Genomic DNA, 6,000 nt, shown 5'->3' with positions numbered 1-6,000 from the left:
GACGGACGGACGGACGGACGGACGGACGGACGGACGGACGGACGGACGGACAGACAGACAGACAGACAGACAGACAGACAGACAGACAGACAGACAGACAGATAGACAGATAGACAGATAGACAGATAGACAGATAGACAGATAGATAGATAGATAGATAGATAGATAGATAGATGGCAGACAGACAGACAGACAGAGTGGGATCTATTTTATGTCCTCTGTTATTTTATTAATATATTTTGGAACTCATCAGGCAAACCCATTTAAAAATTAATGTTTATGATGATAAAATAAAAGTGAAGAAAAATATGCTAAAGTTTATATTTACTTTGTAAAATCAAAAAGTTAAATGACGCCTCATATGTCAAACTTAAGTGCTCAGCCACAATTTATTTATTAAAAGACGTTGCCACACACACAGTCGCACACGTGTTTAACAGACGTCTCACATGCCCACAGCAACACTCCCAGCAGGAGGAGTACATCCAAATGTGTCTGTGACCCTCTGCTTGCCTTGGTGAGCCATCGTGACCTGTTGGGTCACGGGGTCAGCAGGGGAGTATAAACACGCAGGCGAAGCTGCTACTAAGAGCATGGTGAGGATTCCTCTATGACCCGCTACAAAATTACAGACACACACACTCAACTGTGTTTAGTTAAGCCTAACAGTGTGATACAACTGTCAGCAGGAGACATATGGTTTGAGTGAGAACTGGCAAGGGTCAAATAAAACTCAAATAAAATCTTTGGCTGAGAAAAAAAAAAGAAAAGTTTAAAAGCCATAAATATAAAAGCCCTTCCCCAGCACAACCTGAGCATTTTACAGTAAACACTTACATATGTATATTTGTGAGAGCGAAGGAGTAACAGCTATGAACTAGATGACAAATAGGTCCACCTGCTTCCTCACACTGACATCTTTATTTTGTTTACAGAAGACTGTAGGCGTCTGCCAGACCAAAAAAGACAACATAACCTTTCACGCTGCACACAAAACCTGGAATGCTATTTATCTTAAAGGCTCTTTCCAAAACATGGCGCTGCTGGCTGTCGGGGGGGGCAGAGCAGAGATGGAGCCAACTGTTAGTGCCGCGTCCACACCCTCACCTGTCAAAGACCTTTAGGTGTGTTGGGGAAAATGGAAACCTTTTATTCCGTTTCCTGTTTGAATAACATAAATTTTGTTTACAAGTTGTACTTTTAGCGCTAATTAGTTTATCCATTAACTCAAACCTTCCAAAGACAGTAGGTAACAGCAATAAAAAAAAAAAGTGTGATGCCAAATTATTGACGGTTTTGTTCTCGTTCTTTTGTTTCCTCTTTCATCAACAGTTCCTTTTCCTGCAAGAACGCTTCAGAGGCAGAGAGGTGAATATAACAAAATGAGATCCATACAGCCTCAGTCGTGCATGCACACTTTACAAGGCGGTGCAATCATTCACACATCAACTGAGGAGTGACTGGTTCCTAGGCCCCAGATTTTATCTGCCCATCAGGTTACAGGGACCAATTGGTGGTGGTGGTGGTGGGGGGTTGCTGGATTTACTTTGCAAGATAAGGAAGAGAGACATAAACGTACTGTGCAAGGGCGTTTATTGGTTGGACCTGCGTTACTGGTTGACTGACTAACTGGGACTCTGTTATGAGAAAGAAGGATTAAGCAGGGAAGATGCTCCGTGTTCACTGATTCACAGCGGCAAAAGATAAAATGAGGAAATAACAGAGGGATTTAGGAGAAGGCTCACACAAGCAGAGAAGCCATGGGGCAAAAAAAAACAACAATGCTACCTATGCACAGATGGACTCTGCCTACAGTGAGAGACCAATTACATTAATTTCAGAACAACAATCCTTCAGGCAAAAGATGAACTGAAAAAAAAAATCATAAAAAGGTGGATGTGAAAACCCCTTACATGTTAAACAAAGCCTTTAATTAATTTATTTATTTTATAACTCTGCGGTAGATTCAAAGGATCATTTAGATTGAATCAAGCGATAGTGTATTTCAAAGCCAACGAGGAGGATATGTTGTGCTCAGTTCATCAGTAGGAAAAGAAACACTGTATTCACAGCTCCCACATGGACATAAAGGTTACTGTCAGTAAAAAATTCAGCCACGGCTATAGCTTGGACAGGAAGGACAAATGCACAGTATGCTTGTGCATTCTTGGGCAGGATGTGGAACGCTTGCATTGTGAAGTGGAAAACAGTTGGATATGCTCTGGACTCTGGATGAACCTTGCATATCCATCTGGGTGAATCGCCTAAACATGTTCATACCATTTTATTTTGTCCTCACATTTCATCCTTGTTACGTCTCACAGATCAGACCTACCAAGTCTTGTTTAAAAAACAAAATATTCTCGCATTGCATTTTTTTTAATATAAAAATTGTAAGAGAAATCACATTAACTAGCAACTTAATGGATTAGTGGTTAGCGCTGTTGCATCACATCAAGAAGGTCATAGGTTCAAGCCTCAGATTGAGCATGGAGTCTTTTTGTGTGGAGTTTGCATGTTATCCTTGTGCTTACGTGTGTTTCCTCCCACAATCCAAAAGCATGCAGAATTAAGATTGTCATAAGGCTTAGGTCCCACTTGAAAAAGAGGTCTGTAATTTAAATAGTATGTCTGATTTAAAAAAAATGAATAAATAAAAGAAACATTGAGTTCAGAGTGTGGAAAGGACAATGACCCACATCAGATCCCAAGAAGTGACCCGTTTATCTCATTCCTCAGGTAGGTGGTACAAAAACAATTACACCCTGTAAAACATTTTTTTTATGGTTGCTATTTAGAGACATTTATCAAACTGTTTTAATTTGTGTCTAAAACCAAAACAAAATAATCATTTCTCAGCAGTAAAAGGATCTACCACACATGCAGCTACACATCCTGGTCCAGCTGCAGCCTTGACACCAAGCCAGGGAGAAGGGAATCCCTGGCATTCATACCTCCTGGAAATGTTCCTAAAATTGTGTGTGTGTGTTTGTGCGTAGCCACGTTTGACTGTGCCTCAAGACTCAAAAGACAAAAAAAATAAAGCATGCAGTTAGTTAGAAAGTAACCATTTGTCCTATCCTCAGTTCAAATGGCTGAAATTTAAATCCCAAAAAAACACAAAGCATAATAAAATTCTCATAATACGTCTGGGAACTGTTAAAAAAAAAAAAAAAGCATTAGTAACACTTTGTCTTTAAAAACATGAGATTAGTTTGTTTTTATTTTTACAGTGAGATTTACACCATGACGACTATCGCAACCAGTATGATTGAACTTTTGTCAGATTTAATCAACCTGTTGATCTGATCAAGTTTGTTTGATTAGAAATATGCACTTTTAAATCAATTCTTGAGTCTTTTAAGCAAATTTGTGCTAAGATTTGGCTCCGAGCATCGAAACTTTTTTGGATCAGTCCTTCAGTTTGTTGGATAACATTGAGCCATACTCTTAAACGGAACAAAACAAGAGCGTGTAACATTGATGCATTCAGCCCTCGGTTTGTCCCAACAATTACTACCTCCCTGCTGCTGCATTATCAGGCCGCCTCATCAGTGCGTCCCTCTTTTTTCCCTGAGGAGGAAGTGGATAAGAGGGTTGGGCTAATAGCATCATTCAAGCTGGGAGGTAGCTCTTGTGAATGAGACTTCTCACAACTGGGGAGGGATCTTTTAATTAGGGCTTGGCGGTCTATTCATCATACATTCTAACCTTTTTTTTAAACATCACAAAAACAGACCTCCGAATGCGACAAAAAGATCTACAGAAACTTAAGCGCTGGTCCTATGTTGAGGCAAACACAGCAAGCAGAGACCAACAGGTGGCATTATTAGTCTTTGCAGAATCTATATGAGTGGAGGTAGCGACATCAATAGGAGGTGAAAGAGACGTTTAAAGATTGTCTAACAAGCTGGAATGTAATTCTATGACAACTGGAGCGTTATTAACCAACGATGTAACAGTGCTCTGCGTAGTCAGGAAGACTAGAAAACTGACATATATTTAAAATGCAGTCCATTTAACCAGCTTTCTATTTTAAAATGTTTTACTGAAATGTATTTTTAGGGATGAGTTGGGCTGGTTTGTGTCATCCATAGATAATAAAGTCTTGGGCATGTGCCCTGATGACGTGTTTTGAAGTTTGATTTAATTTTAACACTTGTTGATTTTGAAGGTACTTATTGTACGGCGGAGCTTTAAGGCCATGCTAAGAAGAAAAAAAATTAAAAGCCATAAAATTACGAGAATAAAGTCAAATAAAGTTTTAATATTACGTGAATAAAGTCATATGAGTCTTTTAATAATAAATAATAAAGTGCTATGTGTTATCATCATTGTATGTTGCCATACAAAGACAAAATTGGCTCTCTGCATTTAGCCCCTTGCACCTGGGATGCACCCAGGTGGCGCAGTGGGCAGCTATGTAAGCACCAGAGGAGCAATTCAGGATTAGGTGTCCTGCTCAGAGACACCACGAGATGTGCAATGACCGGGGATCGAACCCAGGACCTTCGGGTCCCGAGTCGGCTGCCCTGCCCCTACACTATCTCGGCTGCATCTTTGCGGCTCTTGTGTTGTTTTTTTCCCCACGAGTCGGACCCACAACGCGACCTGTCAATCAATCCAGTAGGTGTGTCAGCAAATGACCAGTCCGAAGCTGAACGAGTCGTAATATTATCCGAACTCCGACATGATAAAGCAGTTTACCACATTTTAACTGTGGTAAAATGAAGAATGTTGAGCATCTTGTTAAGTTATACTTTGGTATTGGTTTTACAAATAAGGAGATATTTAATCTGTTAGCACATCAGCATCAGATTATTATCAGTATCAGGACTTTGAACCTGCTGACGGTAAGGTGGTACGCTCTGATGGGCTGCAGCAGCTCTCTGCAGGTAAAGAGCATTTAGCTTCGGACTGGTCATTTGGTGACACGCCTACTGGATTGACTGACAGGTCGCGTTGTGGATCCGACTCGTGGAAAATAAATAAATAAATAAATGAGAGTTGTAAAAAAAAAAAAAAAAGTCTTGTACGACTTTATTCTCATAATATTAAGACTTTACTCGACTTTATTCTCGTAATGTTATGGCTTTTAAGTTGTTTTTTTCTTATTGAAGCCCTAAAGCTCCGTCGTACTATTGCATTGTCAAAAAGATCAGTCAAAAAACAAAAACAAATAGAAGGAAACAAAACTGAAAGTTTTTTTTTTTTTCTTATATTGATAGATAATGTTTCCTTAAATTAAAAAAATGTGTAAGTATTTTTGTGATTGGCTGACAACTACTACCTGTGATTGTTTACCTACAGCTGAAGTGACTGAAAATAGGTCCGTATAAGAGCTGTTTGGAAATGAGAAGTCTGAAGAGTTTGATAAACTGGCATGTACGGTAGTTATGCTCAGTTTTGTTGACTGCAGTACAAAAATAAAAAAGATAGGTTGTGTTAAAATGGTAACCTTATCGGTCTAGCAAAAGTTTAACAAAAGCTTTGTGTATTTGAATGTCGAGCTCTGTCTTTTTGGCTTTCCACCACCCTGCTCGAGCCCCCATATTTATTCTCAACAGCTGTCACAATAAATCTCTCCATTTTATTTTGCATTTAGCTGCAGCTTCAATCTTAGATTTCCATCTTCTCCTACAATCTATGCATTTTCTGGTTCCACCATATTTGTTTACCTATAGACTACAGCCAGCCTAATGTAGGTCCATCATGTATCTCAAGCATCCGCTTGGGTTTTGACAGATTCACGTTTACATTGACTGTGAACCTGCATTGCAGAATTGTATATCAATATATCTGGGAAACTCGTTTAGGATAATTTTTGTGTTTTATTTTACAATTTGCAGAGAGTGCCCTCTAAAATAAAGGAACGCATGTGCAAATGGAAATGAATCGTGTAACTTTGATAGACTTAATCAAGTGAACTCTATTCATTTAGGGTTTACCACGTAGGCAGTCACTGAAGTCTACTCCAGCCGACTTTGGCCTTGAGGTGGA

The 6,000-nt window shown here is 39.4% G+C and overlaps 1 protein-coding gene across 1 annotated transcript in view; it reads right to left on the bottom strand.

Moving 5' to 3' along the window:
* The window catches only part of LOC119424966 (WD repeat-containing protein 70), a 45,611-nt gene that overhangs the window by 29,427 nt on the left and 10,184 nt on the right, over positions 1-6,000 (bottom strand). The window lies entirely within an intron of this gene.

The sequence above is a fragment of the Nematolebias whitei genome, chromosome 18 (assembly GCF_014905685.2).
Source record: "Nematolebias whitei isolate Nwh7 chromosome 18, NemWhi1, whole genome shotgun sequence".
Taxonomy (NCBI): Eukaryota; Metazoa; Chordata; class Actinopteri; order Cyprinodontiformes; family Rivulidae; genus Nematolebias; species Nematolebias whitei.
Note: the sequence above shows the minus strand (reverse complement) of the source record. Positions and strands in the feature narration are given on the sequence as shown.